Genomic DNA, 19,651 nt, shown 5'->3' on the forward strand with positions numbered 1-19,651 from the left:
CTTGAAAATTTCCTCATAAATCTGTGCTGCCCTGACTGATTTAGTTTCGTCTTTTAGCAGATCTTAGGAACAAAGGGAACAACTCAAAATCCATCACTCCGCTCAACAACAACAACTAGCATCTATGCCTTTACTAAAAGTATTTCACGGAAACAAAATCAGGCCAATACTGACACCGATGCAAAGCAGGTAATATTAGGGTGGATGGCTAAGTGCATGGTCAGATGTAGGTTTTATGGAGGGTCAAAATGAAGGGGAGGGAGCGAGGTGGAGACACTGAAATTGAGGGAGACTCACCCCTTCAAATATTAGCAAGCTTGTTTTCTGCTGGTGGGGCAAACAAGTAGCCATCATATCCCTAAGGGATGTCAGGTAGGTTAAGACAACGGTGTATATCAGAAGGGGTTTGCTAGGATGTTGTCTGGTATGGAGGGCATTTGCTATGAGGAGAGATTAGATAAACTCGGTCTGTTCTCACTGGATCGACGGAGCTTGAGAGGAGACATGATGGAGCTCTACAAGATTATGAGTGGCATGGACAGAGTGGATAGTCAGATGCTCTTTCCTAGGGTAGAACAGTCAAGTACTCGGGGACATAGGTTTAAAGTGCGTGGGGAAAAGTTTAGAACAGATGTGCAAGGCAAGTTTTTTTACACAGAGGGTGGTAAATATAAGGAACGCGCTGCCTGGGGAGCTGGTGGGAGCAGGAACGATAGCGGCATTTAAGGGGCATCTAGACAAATATATGAATAGGGTGGGAATGGAAGGATACGGACTCCGTAAATGCATACGGTTTTAGTTAAGGCAGGTAACATGTTCGGCGCAGGCTTGGAGGGCCGTAGGGTCTGTTCCTGTGCTGTATTGTTCTTTGTTATTTGTTCTTTGACAGCGTTTTTAATCTTGGCAATGTCAACCTGTGCAAGATTACGTACATGTGAATTGAAACAAAAAACTATGGAGCGGAGCAGCGGTGGTCGGAACATTTCAACGGGCAGGATTCCATAATCAAGATCAGAACTCTGCCAAAGGGCAGAAATTTTTCATCCTTGATCGATTGTCAACTATCAGAAGCATGTCAGATTCCACATGTACACTGACAACACCCAGCTCTGCCTCACCAACACCTCTCTCAAACCCTCCATCATCACGGGCAGCACGGTAGCATTGTGGATAGCACAATCGCTTCACAGCTCCAGGGTCCCAGGTTCGATTCCGGCTTGGGTCACTGTCTGTGCGGAGTCTGCACATCCTCCCCGTGTGTGCGTGGGTTTCCTCCGGGTGCTCCGGTTTCCTCCCACAGTCCAAAGATGTGCGGGTTAGGTGGATTGGCCATGATAAAATTGCCCTTAGTGTCCAAAATTGCTCTTAGTGTTGGGTGGGGTTACTGGGTTATGGGGATAGGGTGGAGGTGTTGACCTTGGGTAGGGTGCTCTTTCCAAGAGCCGGTGCAGACTCGATGGGCCGAATGGCCTCCTTCTGCACTGTAAATTCTATGATCTATGATCTCTAACTCAGTCTGCTTGGTCAACATCCAGTACCGGATGTTACAATTTCTTACAATTTAATATGAGGAAGATTGAAGTCTTTGTCTTTAGTCCTCCTGACACTCTGTTTCCCAGTCACTACTTTAATCCCTGCCTGAGGTTCTCACCACAAATCAGTTTCCAACCACATATCTGGGTCAATAGATCACCCATTTCCAATTTTGTATCAACAGGACTGCAACAAGAGGGTGGCATTGTGGCACAGCGGTTAGCATTACTGCCTCAAAGCACCAGGGACCCAGATTCAATTCCGGCCTCGGGTGACTGTGTGGAGTTTGCATGTTCTCCCAGTGTCTGTGTGGGTTTCCTCCGGGGTACTCCAGTTTCCTCCCATGGTCCAAAGATATGCAGGTTAGGTGGATTGGCCGTTCTAAATTGTCCCTTAGTGTCCAAAATATTATGTGGGGTTATGGGGTTTTGGGGATAGGCCAGCGAGGTGGCCTGTCTAGGGTGATCTTTCAGAGGGCCAGTGTAGACTCAGTGGGCCAAATGGCCTCCTGCACTGTGGGGTTCTATGATTCTATTCTATGTTCCATTTTCACCCCATCTCAGCTCATCCACCACTCAAATCCATGTCTTTGTTACCTCTATGTTTGGCTGTTCCAATGTAGTCCTGGCTGGTCTCCTATATTCTATACTCTGTAAGCTGGAGGTCACCAAAACTCTGCTGCCCGTATCCTTAACCACACTAAGTCCTGCTCACTTATCACACCTGTGCTCGCAAAGGGGCCATGAGGCACAGGGTGCACAACAGTTCTCAAATGGAGCTCTCAACAGCCATTGCCTAGATGGAGGCTTTTGAGACCCCACAGTGCAGAAGGAGGCCATTTGGCCCATCGAGTCTGCACTGACCCTCTGAAAGAGCACTCTACCTCGGCCCACTCCTCCACCCTATCCTGATGACCCCACCTAACCTACATGTCTTTGGACACAAGGGCAATTTTATCATGGCCAATTCACCTAACCTGCACATCTTTGGACTGTGGAAAGAAACTGAAGCACCTGGAGGAAGCCCACGCAGATACGGAGGGGAGAACGTACAAACTGAACACAGACACTCAGCAAAGGCCGGAATGGAACCTAGGTCCGTGGTGCTGTGAGGGAACAGCGCTAACCACTGGGGTGATTGGGGAGAGAGAGAAAAACCATTGTACAAAATGTTTGTAAAGCGAATGCCATTGGCAGGGGGAAAAGAGGAATTAAAAGTCACACTTGCAAACTGCAGTCTCCAAAAGTCAGTGACTAGCCGCCTGACTTGCTCCCAGTCAGCAGCCATGCCCGGCTATGTCCCGCCCCTCTGCCTCACACCATCTCCCTGTAAAATGCGTGCTTCCTGATGTCCCTCCTCACCCAGCAACTCGCGCTCCGGAACCACATCCAACTATTCTACACAGTCAACATACTGCCCAAGCAGCCGGGAAGGTCTACAGCACACACTCTCCGCTCCTCTGCCAGAATCAATAGCAAGTCTGTTCCTTTCTGTTCTTGTGTTTGGATGCTCGGAGTCACATTGTGTTCTTTTTGAAATGTTTATAGCAGAATATAATTCAAATGCACCTCTGCCATAAAAGCTAGAACTGGAGAATAGAAAAGCATTTCAAAAGTGGGATTTCATAATCAACAAGTCGGATTTCTGCCAAACGGCAAAAATCTCTCCTCCCTGAATGTCGCCGGTGTTTTCTGGTCGTGGCATGAGCTGTCCAAACCTTTAATTGCCTGAAACGGGTCACTACCTTAGCACAGGACACCATCAACTCAAAAGACTCTAGGCTCTCAAGGTTCAGAAACTCGCCCGTTGGAACAACGAGGCAGGACCCAACATCTGAACAGCTTGACGTCATGTCGGTGAGTGTCAACGGTGACCCACAGCTGACCATACATTCAGAGGTACAACTGTTACACTCGGAATGATGAGGCTTACAATAGCTGAGCCTGGTTCACCTGGAAGATATAATAAAATCTACAATGTGTGCCCGGATTTAATCTGCTCGTTGGCAAAGACGCAAGAACAGGTCATCTGCAGAAACGTCATGAATGGCTGCTTAACCAGAGTTAAGCCAAAACTTCCACCCTACTTGCTGCACTTTGTTTATGCCCATGATGTACAAATTAGTTAGACACTGTTGTTTTAGTGAACTGGAATGGACTGTCTGAAAGAATGGTGCAAACAAATTCAACTATAACTTTCAGTAGGGAATTGGACCTTTATTTCAAAAAGGAAGATTTGCAGGCAATGGGGAAAGAGTAGGGCTGTGGAACTTCATTGAATAAACTTCATCACTGGATGGGGACAGGCATGATGGGCCAAATGCACTCCCTCTGTGGGATGCTCCTGTAATTGTACTGACAACAATCACTTGCTGCAATGACTTCATTTCCCAGTCAGAATTGTGGTTTGTGAAGTGAATCTCGTTTGCCAAGACACAAGCCGGTGGTTGTAATGTCAGTGATGCAACTGAACACCCACACACCTCTTCAAGATCTGCTGTCTCAACATCGAGTCCGACAATATTTCCAAAGAACTTCAATGCAATACATGGCTATGCCTAACCAGCAGGCAGAGTTTCATCTCAGTCTAGCAGTAAAGCAATCCAGGCCAAGTACTGAGCAAGAACCAGAAGCTGAAGTGATGGCTCTGTGGACGGCACTTGCATCTTGAGACCACGTCCCACTTCAGAGATCCAAGCTGACACTTCCAGTGCCATACTGAGGGAGTCAGAAGTGTCCTTTTCCAGATGAGACATCAAACTGAAGCCCACATTGTTCTTTCGGACGAACATAAAAGATCCCATAGTATTGCCTCGAAGAACAGCCCCAGTGCCCTGGCCAATATTCATCCCTCACCCAACATCACTTTTAAGAAAAACAGATGGTCTGGTCATTACCACATTGCTATTTGTGGGAGCTTGCTGTGTGTAAATTGGTGACCGTGTTTCAACATTACAACAGTGACTACACTACAGTACTCCATTCATTCTAAAGTGCGTTGCAACATCCCACAGTTGGGAAAGATATAATATGAGCGTAAGTCTACGGACGTTTTCTTTATTCCTATCCTGCCTGATGCCAGCTTTAACTATCGATCAGCCAGGTTGAAATTACAATGGCAGGCTGTACATTAACCTCTACAATCGCTCTCTCGGGCAAGGAGCCATTCTGAAAACCAACAGTGGCTGATTAGAATGCCATGCATTGTGAAGAATGCGGGATGCCTCCAGACATGATGTTAACACCCCAACCATCATCCCTTCGGTTCCCAACTGTGATTAAATGTATTCCTTGAGGTTCAACACATGACTTGTCCCTATGGCCCAGTCATTATTTGGTCAACATATCCATCCCCGTGACAACTGCCTTCCTCCATCAATTGGAAAGCGACAAGACTCATCCAATTGGATGTTCCTTGACCGTCAGCCAAACAGCCTTTTTTTCCTCATGGTGAAGAGAAATGTTCAAAGAAAATCACAAAAATAAAAAAATAAATCTTCTAAAATCTTCCGCTAATTTGTCTCTAGGGTTGGATACAGCAGTGTCCTGGAGATCAATTCCTGGAGAATCTGGGCCAATCCTGGAGGATTGGCAACCCTTCCGCCCACCCTTTCCCACTGCAGGCTCAAAATTGGAACTTTGCTGTATACCTTATTTTCCGAGCAATGATAACTTAACTCCTTATGAATTGTTTCAATGTCCTTTATCTTTCTTTAATGTGTGTGTAGTATTGGTGGTGGCTTCTATGAATTACATTAGGTTATTATTTTAAACACCAAGGAAGAATCTTCCTTTTCTTATCTACAGATTTACGTTTCAATCTCAGTTCCACTCCAGATCAGGGCCTATATGCCCCATTTCCATCCCAGGTGTAGGCAGAATCCTTTACTCCTGATTAAGTGTTCTCCACAGATAGCCCCACACACGAGACGTGACAGCAGAATTTAGTTTTACAAAGTGATTTTAAAAGGTGGACAGCTTATTTGCCAGAAAGGTACAAGGGATAAAAGGCCTCAAGTTACTTGGAGGGACTGGGAAAACTGGGATTATTCCCTTTAAAGCAAAAATTATGACGGACTTTGATTAAGCAGAGACGATGAAACAGATTCCACTGGCAGGTGTAGTAGAAGGTGGTCGGCATAGTACGGGTTAGTGAGGAACTGGAGAACAGTATTCCCCACTATATGAGATAACAGGACACATGACAATTCAGTAGACAGAGTGAAAAAAAATGAAAATCGCTTATTGTCAAGAGCAGATTTCAATGAAGTTACTGTAAAAAGCCCCTAGTCGCCACATTCCAGCGCCTGTTCGGGGAGGCTGGTACGGGAATTGAACCGTGCTGCTGGCCTGCCTTGGTCTGCTTTAAAAGCCAGCGATTTAGCCCAGTGTGCTAAACCAGCCCCTAAACAATTACTGCGATGGCCGAAAATCGAACCCGGATCAACTGCTTGGAAGGCAGCTGTGCTCACCACTATACCACCATGGCTCATGGAGTTATGGATTTATGGAGAGACTAGAGTAGCGGTCAGGATGAAGTCAGTTCCTGGTCTGGGCTATATTTTGTGCATTTGTAAATAGTTATACGTTGCTAATAAACATTACTGCTCAAACTTACAAGCCTCTGGGTGAGGCCTCCTGAAAAACCCTTTGGGGGGAGGGGGAGGGGGGGGGGGGGGGCGCGCGGATCATTTATAGGGTGTCCAGATTTAAGATAACTGGCACAACTTGGGGGGGGGAGAGGAGAGGCGAATCAGTTTCACGCAGTGAATTATGATGTGCAATGTACTGCCTAAAGGCTGGTGGAAGCAGTTGCAATAATATCTTTCTAAAGGGAACAGGATCTAAATTTGAAGAAGGAAAATGTCAAATGTCAGAGGGACTAATTCGATGGGTCTTTCTCAAGAGTCGGCACAGGCACAATGGACCAAGTAGCCTCCTCTTGTACAGTAGCCTCCTCTTGTACAGTAGCCTCCTCTTGTACAGTAGCCTCCTCTTGTACAGTAGCCTCCTCTTGTACAGTAGCCTCCTCTTGTACTGTAGCCTCCTCTTGTACAGTAGCCTCCTCTTGTACTGTAGCCTCCTCTTGTACAGTAGCCTCCTCTTGTACTGTAGCCTCCTCTTGTACAGTAGCCTCCTCTTGTACTGTAAGATGCTATGAATTCTACAAATGTGTTTATTTCTTTTCGATTCAGTGTGGTTCAGAGACTGGGGTAGACGGTTTCCTGAAGAAGTGTCCTCACTCCGTGAAACAAAGTGATAGCGAATAAGATCATGGCAAAGGTTAAATGTACATTCTTGACATGGGTACATGAAATCTGGCAATAATCCAGCCAGCGTTGATGGAGCTGGAATGGGGCAAGTTTTTAGGGCGTTCACTTATGTAAATGACCTCAGTGTAAATTTGAAGTAAAACACAAACCGAGCAGGGAGTGTCTGAATGAGAACATTCCAGCAAATTCACCTCTGACACTCTTGTGGTGGGTGGGGAAGAACTGATGAAAACATTTGAAAATGATTAACACCAGCTTTGACCCAACTGTTTTTGGAACATGGGAATTTCTGGATCAAAAAAGATCAAGGCCTAGCTGGTTCCCCTTCTACCATCCCAGCAGTCACATGGCAAAAAGACAGTGGAGTTGTTGACTAACCATAACAATCAATATCTACCAATGAGTTCAAAACAGCCCACATATGAAGTAAAGAAAACTCTAGTGGTGGAGAACTTTGGAAACCGGAGGTCCAAGTTCACCTAATTCTCCCAAATAGACTATGCTGAGCACAGGCCAAATTAGTCAAATACTGCATCTCAATTTCCTGAGAGAAGTTTGAATTTGAAGAGATCCAGACTAACTGCTCCCACCATCTCCTTAGCAATCCTGTTCCATAGGTTGTATACAGAAATGCTATTTTCTTCAAAATTACCATTTTATTTCATTTTTTCTTCATTCTATTGGAAGCATGATCATAGAATTTACAGTGCAGAAGGAGGCCATTCGGCCCATCGAGTCTGTACCGGCTCTTGGAAAGAGCACCCCACCCAAGGTCCACACCCCCATCCTATCCCCATAACCCAGTAACCCCATCTTGACACTAAGGGCAATTTTGGACACTTAGGGCAATTTAGCATGGCCAATCCACCTAACCTGCACATCTTTGGACTGTGGGAGGAAACCGTAGCACCCGGAGGGAACCCACGCACACACGGGGAGAACGTGCAGACTCCGCACGGACAGTGACCCAAGCCAGGAATCGAACCTGGGACCCTGGAGCTGTGAAGCAATTGTGCCAACCACTATGCTACCGTGCTGCACGGGTAGGAATGTGAACTCTTATCCAGACACCCCTTCTTCCTAAAACGCCTACTCTGACTTCCACCATTGTGTTTTGAACCAGTAATATAAATTTACCCAGATCTCCCCTGCCTTTGAACACGCTCTGAACTTTCAGCGTTGCGGTTTTGAACATCCTCTTAAAGATTGCCCAAGAGGAGGACAGATCAGAGGCCATCTGAAAAAACCCAGTCCCCATTCAACAGGGCCATGAACAGCTGCAATTTGTCCACTTCCTGTCCCTCACACAATCCTAATGTACGATATCCAGCAGTGCATGAACTGAATCCACTGTTTACATAAACAGACAGCTATGCGTTGTATATGTATTAACCCATCAGACCATATAAAATAGGAGCAGGCGATTCAGCCCCTCGAACCTGCTCCACCATTCAATCGGATCATGGCTGATCCGACATTCCTGACGTCCACTTTCCTGCCCTTTCCCCATACCCTTGATTCACTTACTGATCAACAATCTATGTATATCAGCCTTAAATATAGGCAGCTCTCTGTAGCAAGGAGCTCAAAGATTCACAACACTCAGAAGAAATTCCTCCTCATCTCAGTCTTACATTGGCGCCCCTTTATTCTGCGATTATGCCCACTGGTCCTTGGCTCTCCCGTGAGTGGAAACATTCCTTCAGCAGTTACTCTGTCAATCCCCTTAACAATGAGAACACCTCTCATTCTTCTAAATTCCAATGAGTAGAGTCCCAACCTGTTTAACTTTTGCTCATAAAAGACAATCCCTCCATACATGGGATCATCCTCGTGAACCTTCTCTGAACCGCATCCAATGATATAATGGGTACCATCTAACTAAAAAGCGTCAATTTTGGGCACTAATAGCAGGGTCATTCCCTGCACCTGCTATCTAGTGGCACTCCTTTTTTTCTAGTGCCCTGGCAGGGAAACCCCCGCCCCCTCAGCGAGCGGACCTCCTAAGTGCAGGAAGAGAACAGGACTCACATAAAATCGGCATCCTGATCTCTTGACCCCCCCCCCCCCCAAACATCCAACGTACCGAAAAGGTGGTCCTCGGGTCCCCCCGCATCTCACCTCATATGGCAGGGCACCCCCAGATCGGATCTCCGGTGTGGCAAGATGCCAGCCTGCCAGCTTAGCACTGCCAGCCTGGCAGTGTCCCCAACAGCCTGGTAGTGCCACCTGGGCACCCTGGCAGTGCCAGGTGGCATTGCCAGGGTTTCAGCCTGGCAGTGCCATGGTGCCTGGGTGGCACCAGCAGTGCCAGGTGTCACCCTGCCTGGAGGCCGACCACCTCGGAGGCCTCGGATCGTCAGGTACCATTCCGCCTGGTCCCAATTTGTGGGGACGAGTACTGAATGGCATCTGGGTCTCCTCAGCGAGGCAGGTACATCCCGCGGGGTGGGCGTTTTGATCCAGCGTCAGCTAAGCTAAGTGGATTCTTAAACTTACTGAGCTGTGCGAGACTGGATCCCGCCCATTGAGATGCAACGCCCGTCAGTAGTCCCATGCGAGCCTCTCCCAGGATCTACCATCGGCGTCTTGCCCCAGTTTCGGTGGGATGAGGCCGGTAGATCGCGCCCACAATCTTTCCTTAAAATATGCAGACTAAAACTGCTCACACTTGTCCAGATGTGGTCTCACCCATGCCTTGTACAGTTGCAATAAGACCTCCCCACTCTTATACTCCAACCCCCTTGAAATAATGTCCAACATTCCATAGTCTTGCTGATGACCTGCTGCATCTGTGTGCTAGCTTTCTGTGTTTCGTGCACAAGTTCCTCCTTTGTTTTTCAGCTTTATGTAGTTTTTCCACAATTAAATAATACTCTTCTTTTGTTCTCCTTTCCAAAATGAACAACTTCATATTTTCACACATTACACTCCACTTGCCACTTTCTGCCCATTTGCTTAACCTATCCATATCCCTTTGCAAACTCTTAAGACCATAAGAAATAGGAACAGAAGTAGGCTATTCGGCCCCTCGAGCCTGTTCTGCCAATCAATAGGATCCTGGCTGATCCAACATTCCACACATCCACTTTCCTGCCCTTTCCCCGCAACCGTTGATTCCTTTACTGATCAGGAATCTATCTATCTCAGTCTATCTCCGATACGTCTCTAGAATCCAAGGACTTTTGGAAAAGTACACTAATTAATCCACTATTTCTGTAGCTTCTTTTTTTAGCATCCTAGGATACAAGTCATTAGGGCCAGGGGACTTATCTGCGTTTAGCCCCGTTAGTTTGTCTAATTCTACTTCTCCAGTGATGGTGATGGTATTTAATTCCTCCCTTATATTCTTCAGCATCAATGGGATGTTCAAAGCATTTTCCACTGTAAAGACTGATGAAAAATATCTGTTGCTCGAGTGCGGCATGTGGCGCAGTGGCTAGCCCCAGGACTGCGGCGCTGAGGACCCGGGTTCAAATCCCGGCTCGGGATCACTGTCCGTGTGGAGTTTTCGCATTCTCCCCGTGTCTGCGTGGATTTAACCCCCACAACCCAAAGATGTGCAGGTTAGGTGGGTTGGCCACACTAAATTTCCCCTTAATTGGAAAAAAATAAATAATTGGGTACTCTAAATTTTAAAAAAAAATCTGTTGCTCTATTCTTTTTACATGCTCCTATTATTTGTTGATTTATACCCTTTCCTACAGTGTGGCTTCTTTTTGAGGGTCTATATACTACTACCAATCTCTTCTTTCCCTGGCTTTTTTTTAAAACGTTGCAAATGGACTCTACATCACCCAGGTCTAGATCATCACTCACAACTGTCCTCATTGCACCTCTTATAACAATGCTATCCCACCACCTTTTCCTTCCCTCCTGTCCTTCCGAAAGGTCCAATATTCCTGCCTTGGCAGTTCCCTGTTTTGATCTCACTGTACCCATGTTTCTGGAATGGTTATGAGATCATATCCATTTACCATCAGTTTGTCTGCCTTATTCCGATAATATTAATCTTAATATTCCTTATTAAGATACAAAGCCTTTTGGCTTGCCTTTTTATTTCCTTGCAAACCCTTTTGAACCTCCACTTTCAACTGCCTGAACCTTTATCAAATCAGTTGGATAAAACCAAGAGACTGACAAACTCTCAGCCATGGCATTGGTTCTGCTCAGGTGCTCCTGCTATAAGACTCATAAACCAAAGCAGGATACTGCTGGGAGCAACTCAGGAGAAAAACCACAGGAGGCATTGAGATTAAAAACGTATTTCAACACTTGGGGTTTATTCCTTATAAACACTCCGAGAATGGGAAAGATCTGGCTGTTGGGACTAACAAGTCAAGAATCATCCAATCAGGCAATGGAGCCATGGTACAATCTGCAATTGGCTTGGGGGAGTGAGGCACCCTGAAGATGGACATGTCAAATGACCAATAGCAGGAGTGTGGGGGCAGGGTGGTTAGAGGAAGTGGTGAAACTTTCAGGAATATATCAAGTTAGGGTTCTCAACTCGCCAAGTGAGTTCCAGTGAACATCCAGTCGAAACTTGCACAAGTACGCCAAGCCAAAGCAGCAGGGAGGATTCAATGAAAACCCTGGCTTGGAATCAAAATTGTTCAGAGATTCAATGTAAATTATATTTTGTGCCAAAAAGTAACAATTCCGTATGAATCACCATTGCCAATGCTGACTAAAGGGGGTGAGAGAGTGAGATTCAGAGAGTGGAGGTGGGGAGGGGGCAGGAAGGTGAGGGGTAAGAGAGTCTGAACACTTCAGAGTTAAAACCTCGACTATTAGCAGCATCGACAGGGTCAATGGAAGCAAACGGCCAGCATCTCATACTTGGACCCAATGTCACTGGTCTTTCGGTGACTTGGTGGATGTCAGACTTAGTAAAGTTTGAGCGGAGACCAAGATAACTAAATGGAATTTGTAGAAAAAGATCCTTAAATAAACAGTATCTAAAAGGCTGTAACTGATTAAACCTGTCTCAGCATTCCAAGATGTCATAATTTTGTACTGATAGAAATGCAGCCTTATCATAGATAGATCAGAAAAGTAAGGGGCGAATGTGTCTATAACTCTGTAAACAAAGCACACAGACGAAGCCACACGATCTTTCTTGTGCAAACACGAACACAGGTGGATCGTCCCACACATTTCAGAATTGTAAATCAACAAGGATTTGCCAGGTTTTTCCAAGAATTACACAGTACATTCAGCGCCGGCCCTAGAGTTGCTGGCGCCCCGGGCAAGCTGAACTTCGGCGCCCTTCAGGGGGGGGGGGGGGGGGGGGTGGGGGGGCGCCGAGAGGGGGGGGGCCGAGAGGCGGGGCCGAGGCGGGGGGGGGCGGGGCCGAGGCGGGGGGGCCATGGGGGGGCGGACGGAGGGGGGGGCGGGCGGAGGGGGCCGCCCTGGGGGAGGGCGGCCACCGCACATGCGCTGGTTGGCACCGGCCCAACTGCGCATGCGCTGGTTGGCACCGGCCCAACTGCGCATGCGCGGGACCCGAGTCTCTGGCGCCCCCTAGCACATGGCGCCCCGGGCGACTGCCCGAGTTGCCGGTGCCTTGGGCCGGCCCTGAGTACATTCTAGAGGAACTCCACAGTACAGTCCAGAGGGGGGCTTTGGAAAGAAGTGTGTTTTTCAAAAAGCATTTCTTGCTGGGTGGCACGGTTGCACAGTGGTTATCACTGCTGCCTCACAGCTACAGGGACCTGGGTTCAATTCCGGCCTCAGGTGACTGTGTGGAGTTTGAAGTTTCTCCCACTGACTCCATGGGTTTCCTCCGGATGCTCCGCTTTCCTCTCACAGTCCAAATATTAGCAGGTTAGGTGGATTGGCCGTGCTAAATTGCCTCTTGGTGTCCAAAATGTTGGGTAGGGTTATGGCGATAGGGTGAAGGCGTGGGATTAAGTAGGGTGCACTTTCCAAGGGCTGGTGCAGACTCAACGGGCCGAATATCCTCCTTCTGCATTGTAGGCATTCTATAACTCTAACATGTTGAAGATGCAAAAATAAGTTTGTTCTGATTGACAGTCAATCAACTTTCTGGGTGAAGTTGGGTCAGGAGAGGTAATCGGGTCAGGTTGGGAGTTGGCGGGGGGACAGGCGGTGAGGGGATAAGGTTGGGTTGGAGTTGGGGGTTCAGCGGCATGTGAGATTGGGCCAGCGGAATCGGATGGTGAGGTTGGGGGGGGGGGGAGGGGGGTGTCATGGAGTCAGGTTGGGTTGGGGGAAGTCACCGTGAGGCAGCAGTGCTAACCACTGCCACCCCCAAAACCCCCCACATATAACCGCATTGCAAAAAAAAAAACAGTAGGGTTCCTCACACACCGCCACACGGCCAACATTCCCATTCAGAATGCACCAGATAACTCAATAACAATGGAGTATTCAGTATGCGTATCAGTAATTCAATAATACCCTCCCAACACACTCAAATGAGGGTTGTCACATCATCACAACAGTCGCCTGCACCGCAGTGCAGAACATGTTAAAATCTCTATTTGCAAAACTTACAGCCAACTTTCTCCACACCGCCTATATCCTAAACCTCACCTATAACAAGGAAAGTTGCGTCTTTAGCACAAACCGCTTAGCCATCCTCAGCTATGTGGTCCAGAACAGAGTTCTGGGGCCCGATCCCGACCGCATGTGCTCCCTCATGGAGCTCCCCCTTCCCCACTGCCCCAAGGCCCTGAAGCGCTGCCTGGGGTTCTTTTCTTACTATGCCCAGTGGATCCCAAACTATGCGGACAAGGCCCACCCACTCATCCAGTCCACCCTTTTTCCCCTGACAGCAGAGGCTCAACAGGCCGTCAACAGGCCGTATTAGAGCCGACATCGCCAAGGCCGCGATGCACGCAGTCGACGAGACGTTACCCTTTCAAGTGGAGAGCAGCGCATCAGACATCGCTCTAGCCGCCACGCTCAATTAGGCAGGCAGGACTGTGGCATTCGTTTCCCGCACCCTTCATGCCTCCGAAATGTGGCACTCCTCCTTCGAAAAAGAGGCCCAAGCTATCGTTGAAGCTGTGAGGCATTGGAGGCATCACCTGGCCAGCAGGAGATTCACTCTCCTCACTGACCAACGAACGGTAGCCTTTATGTTTAACAACACACAACGGGGCAAGATAAAGAACGATAAAATCTTGAGGTGGAGGATCGAGCTCTCCACCTACAACTATGAGATTTTGTATTGCCCCGGTAAGCTCAACGAGCCCCCAGATGCCCTATACCGAGGTACATGTGCCAGCGCACAAGTAGACCGACACCGGACCCTGCCGACAACCTTTGTCACCCAGGAGTCACACGGTTTTACCACTTCATCAAGACCCGCAATCTGCCCTACTCCGTCGAGAAAGTCAGGACAATCACCAGGGACTGCCAGGTCTGTGCGGAGTGCAAACCGCACTTCTACCAACCGGACCGCGTGCGCCTGGTGAAGGCCTCCTGCCCCTTTGAACGCCACAGCGTGGACTTCAAAGGGCCCCTTCCCTCCACCGACCGTAACACGTATTCCCTCAGTGTGGTCGATAAATACTTCAGATTCCCCTTCGCCATCCCGTACCCCAACATGACGTCTGCCACCGTCATCAAAGCCCTCAACACATTCTTCGCTCTGTTCGGCTTCCCCGCCTACATCCACAGTGACAGGAGATCTTCATTCATGAGTGCTGAGCTGCGTCAGTTCCTGCTCAGCAGGAATATCGCCTCCAGCAGGACGACCAGCCATAACCCCCAGGGAAACGGGCAGGTGGAGAGGGAGAACGGGACAGTCTGAAGGGCCATCCAGCTGGCCCTACGGTCCAGAAATCTCCCGGCCTCCCGCTGGCAGGAGGTCCTCACCGATGCACTGCACTCCATTTGGTCACTCCTGTGCACTGCGACTAACGACACACCCCATGAACGTCTCTTTGCCTTCCCCAGGAAGTCCACATAAGGGGTGTCGCTCCCGACTTGGCTCGCAGCTCCAGGACCCGTACTCTTCCGTAAGCACGTACGATTCCACAAGGCGGACCTGTTGGTTGAAAGGGTGCAGTTACTCCACGCTAACCCCCAGTACGCCGACGTAGCGTACCCTGACGGCCGCCAAGATACTGTCTCTCTCAGGGACCTGGCACCAGCAGGTTCCACACACACACACAGCCCTCCGGCCCGGCACCACCACGACCCTCCTCTCCCCCCGCACCCGGACCATCCGTCCTTCCCATGCCTACGTCCGAGGATGAAGAGGATTTCGGCACGCTCCCGGAGTCATCGAGGATCAGACCACCACCGGAATCGCCGCCACCACTGTGTCGCTCCCAACGTCACATCAAGGTTCGGGACTGTTAAAGCACCTTGTACTGGACTTCAAAAAATGTTTTGCCTCTGTATATTAAACTTGTTCTGTATATAGTTCTCTGCCACCCCCGGCAGACTCAATTTTAACAGGGGGTGAATGTGGTAATCACCACTGTTGTATATATTAGATGTGTGGTAAGACCCTGTACTACAGGTACAGGGGTAGTCTCTGCCTGCTGGCTCCACCCAGTAGGCGGAGTATAAATGTGTGCTCCCCGTACAGCAGCCATTTCGCCAGCTGCTATTGGAGGCCACACATCTTAGTGTAATAAAGCCTCAGTTCTATTCAACTGTCGCCTTTGTGCAATTGATCGTGCATCACTTCGACAAAAAAAAACTTGATGTGGAGATGCCGGCGTTGGACTGGGGTGAGCACAGTAAGAAGTCTTACAACACCAGGTTAAAGTCCAACAGGTTTGTTTCAAACACTAGCTTTCGGAGCGCAGCTCCTTCCTCAGGTGAATGAAGAGGTATGTTCCAGAAATATATATATAGACAAAGTCAAAGATGCCAGACAATGCTTTGAATACAGGCATTTGCAGGTAATTAAGTCTTTACAGATCCAGAGGTAGGGGTAACCCGAGCTGTGAATTGTCTCAAGCTAGGACAGTTGGAAAGATTTTGCAAGCCCAGGCCAGATGGTGGGTGATGAATGTAATGCGACATGAATCCAAGGTCCCGGTTGAGGCCGTACTCATGTGTGCTGAACTTGGCTGTAAGTTTCTGCTCGTTGATTCTGCGTTGTCGCACGTCCTGAAGGCCGCCTTGGAGAATGCTTACCCGGAGATGAATGCTGAATGCTCTTGACTGCTGAAGTATTCCTCGACTGGAAGGGAACATTCCTGCCTGGCAATTGTCGCGCGATGTCCGTTCATCCGTTGTCGCAGTGTCTGCATGGTTTCCCCAATGTACCACGCTTCGGGACATCCTTTTCTGCAGCGTATGAGGTAGACAACGTTGGCCGAGTCGCACGAGTATGTACTGTGTACCTAGTGGGTGGTATTCTCATGTGTAATGGTGGTACCCATGTCGATGATCTGGCACGTCTCGCAGAGATTGCCATGGCAAGGTTGTGTGGTGTCGTGGTCGCTGTTCTGAAGGCTGGGTACTTTGCTGCAAACAATGGTTTGTTTGAGGTTGCACATTTGTTTGAAGGCAAGTAGTGGGGGTGTGGGGATGACCTTGGCAAGATGTTCATCTTCATCGATGACGTGTTGAAGGCTGCGAAGAAGATTTTGTAGTTTTCCCTCTTCGGGGAAGTACTGGACGACGAAGGGTACTCTGTCAGTTGTGTCCCATGTTTGCCTTCTGAGGAGGTCGGTGCGGATTTTTGCTGTGGCACGTTGGGGGAAAAGCCTGGGGGAGGCGGCTCAGCTGGAAGGTTGCACGTCGACAACTCCAGTTTTACCCTAATTGCCAGTTTAATAAGGCAGGAGGAGTCATAAGAACATAAGAACTAGGAGCAGGAGTAGGCCATCTGGCCCCTCGAGCCTGCTCCGCCATTCAATTAGATCATGGCTGATCTTTTGTGGACTCAGCTCCACTTTCCGGCCCGAACACCATAACCCTTAATCCCTTTATTCTTCAAAAAACTATCTATCTTTACCTTAAAAACATGTAATGAAGGAGCCTCAACTGCTTCACTGGGCAAGGAATTCCATAGATTCACAACCCTTTGGGTGAAGAAGTTCCTCCTAAACTCAGTCCTAAATCTACTTCCCCTTATTTTGAGGCTATGCCCCCTAGTTCTGCTGTCACCCGCCAGTGGAAACAACCTGCCCGCATCTATCCTATCTATTCCCTTCATAATTTTAAATGTTTCTATAAGATCCCCCCTCATCCTAAATTCCAACGAGTACAGTCCCAGTCTACTCAACCTCTCCTCATAATCCAACCCCTTCAGCTCTGGGATTAACCTAGTGAATCTCCTCTGCACACCCTCCAGCACCAGTACGTCCTTTCTCAAGTAAGGAGACCAAAACTGAACACAATACTCCAGGTGTGGCCGCACTAACACCTTATACAATTGCAACATAACCTCCCTAGTCTTAAACTCCATCCCTCTAGCAATGAAGGACAAAATTCCATTTGCCTTCTTAATCACCTGTTGCACTTGTAAACCAACCTTCTGTGACTCATGCACTAGCACACCCAAGTCTCTCTGAACAGCGGCATGCTTTAATATTTTATCGTTTAAATAATAATCCCGTTTGCTGTTATTCCTACCAAAATGGATAACCTCACATTTGTCAACATTGTATTCCATCTGCCAGACCCGAGCCCATTCACTTAACCTATCCAAATCCCTCTGCAGACTTCCAGTATCCTCTGCACTTTTCGCTTTACCACTCATCTTAGTGTCATCTGCAAACTTGGACACATTGCCCTTGGTCCCCAACTCCAAATCATCAATGTAAATTGTGAACAATTGTGGGCCCAACACGGATCCCTGAGGGACACCACTAGCTACTGATTGCCAACCAGAGAAACACCCATTTATCCCAACTCTTTGCTTTCTATTAATTAACCAATCCTCTATCCATGCTACTACTTTACCCTTAATGCCATGCATCTTTATCTTATGCAGCAACCTTTTGTGTGGCACCTTGTCAAGGCTTTCTGGAAATCCAGATATACCACATCCATCGGCTCCCCGTTATCTACTGCACTGGTAATGTCCTCAAAAAATTCCACTAAATTAGTTAGGCATGACCTGCCTTTAACGAACCCATGCTGCGTCTGCCCAATGGGACAATTTCTATCCAGATGCCTCGCAATTTCTTCCTTGATGATAGATTCCAGCATCTTCCCTATTACCGAAGTTAAACTCACTGGCCTATAATTTCCTGCTTTCTGCAATCTGCTTTCTGTAATGACACTTATTTAACAACAATATTATGTACACGAGGCCCAGTTGCACCTCACGGGATCCTCTCTGCTTTCTGGTCGGCTACACAGTGGCCGATCGTTTGGACCAATGCTGCGAAGCTACCCCACCCCTAGCGGAGGAGCTCACAGTCCCAATAAGTATGTGTAAACAGTTATCGCCAGCTGGATGTGTCCCATGCAGGTTATTACAGAAAGTAAGCTAGCAGGAAAGATTAAAACTGACCGTAAAAGTTTCTATAGGGATGTAAATAGAAAAAGATTGACAAAAACCAATGTAGACCCCCATACAGTCAGAAACGCGGGAATTTATAATGAGGAACAAAGCAATGGCCGAGGAATGAAATTCGTACTTTGCTTCTGTCTTTACAAAGGAAGACATGAATAACGTGAAATGAAATGAAATGAAATGAAAATCGCTTTTTGTCACAAGTAGGCTTCAAATGAAGTTACTATGAAAAGCCCCGTGAAAAACATACATGAAAACCACAAGTTTTAGTGGGGAGCTGAATTATTAGTGAGTGACAAAATAGTTTTGGGGAAATTGATAGGATAAAGGCTGATAAATCTTCAGGGCCTGATAATCTTCATCCCAGAGTACTTAAGGAAGTGGCCTTAGAAATAGCAGATCCATTGGTGGTCATTTGCCAAAATTCCTCGGACTCTGGAATGGGTCCTACACATTGGAAGATAGCTAATATAACCCATCTATTCAAAAAGGGAGGAAAAGAGAAAACAGGGAACTATAGACCAGTGAGCCGAACATTGGTAGAAAGGAAGTTGCTAGATCTATTATCAAGGATTCCCTAGCACAGCATTTGGAAAGCAGCAGTATAATAAGACAAAGTCAGAATGGAGTTACGAAAGGGAAATCATGCCTGACCATTCTCCTGGAATTCTTTGAGGATGTAACTAGTAGAGTTGACCAGGGAGAACCAGTGGATGTGGTTTATTCAGACTTTCAGAAGGCTTTCGACAAGGTCACACATAGCAGATCACTATGTAAAGTTGAAGCACATGAGTGCCTTGAGATGGATAGAAAGCTGGTTAGAAGACAGGAAGCAAAGAGTTGGAATAAATGGATCTTTTTCCAAGAGTTTGGACAGGCTAGGACTTTTTTCTTTGGAGGGGAGGAGACTGAGCGGTGACCTTGTAGAAGTGTGTAAGATCATGAGAGGGTGGATAGGATGAATGCACTCAGTCTTTTTCCCAGGATTGGGGAATCGAGATTTAGAGGGAATAGGTTTAAGTTAAGAGGGGAAAGAATTAATGGGAACCTGAGGAGCAACTTCTTTTACACAGAGGGTGATACGTATGTGGAATGAGCTGCCGGAGGAAGTGGTTGAGGCAGACATTGACAACATTTAAAAGGCATTTGGACAGATTCATGGATAGAAAAGGTTCAGAGGGATATGGGGTTAGCTTAGATGGGCTTTTTGGTTGACATGGACCAGTTTGGGCCTGTTTCCATGCCGTAGATTCAACGATTGGCAGGCAGTGACTAATGGGGTACCAAAGGGACCAGTGCTAGGACCCCGGCTGTTCATATTATATAATAATGATTTGGGCAAGGAAATTAAATGTAATACCTCCAGATTTGCAGATGATACA

At 47.7% G+C, this 19,651-nt stretch overlaps 1 protein-coding gene across 7 annotated transcripts in view; it reads right to left on the bottom strand.

The window, feature by feature from the left end:
- Nucleotides 1–19,651, bottom strand: part of dst (dystonin) — a 665,214-nt gene that overhangs the window by 402,283 nt on the left and 243,280 nt on the right. The window lies entirely within an intron of this gene.

This window comes from Scyliorhinus canicula, chromosome 6 (genome assembly GCF_902713615.1).
Source record: "Scyliorhinus canicula chromosome 6, sScyCan1.1, whole genome shotgun sequence".
NCBI lineage: Eukaryota > Metazoa > Chordata > Chondrichthyes > Carcharhiniformes > Scyliorhinidae > Scyliorhinus > Scyliorhinus canicula.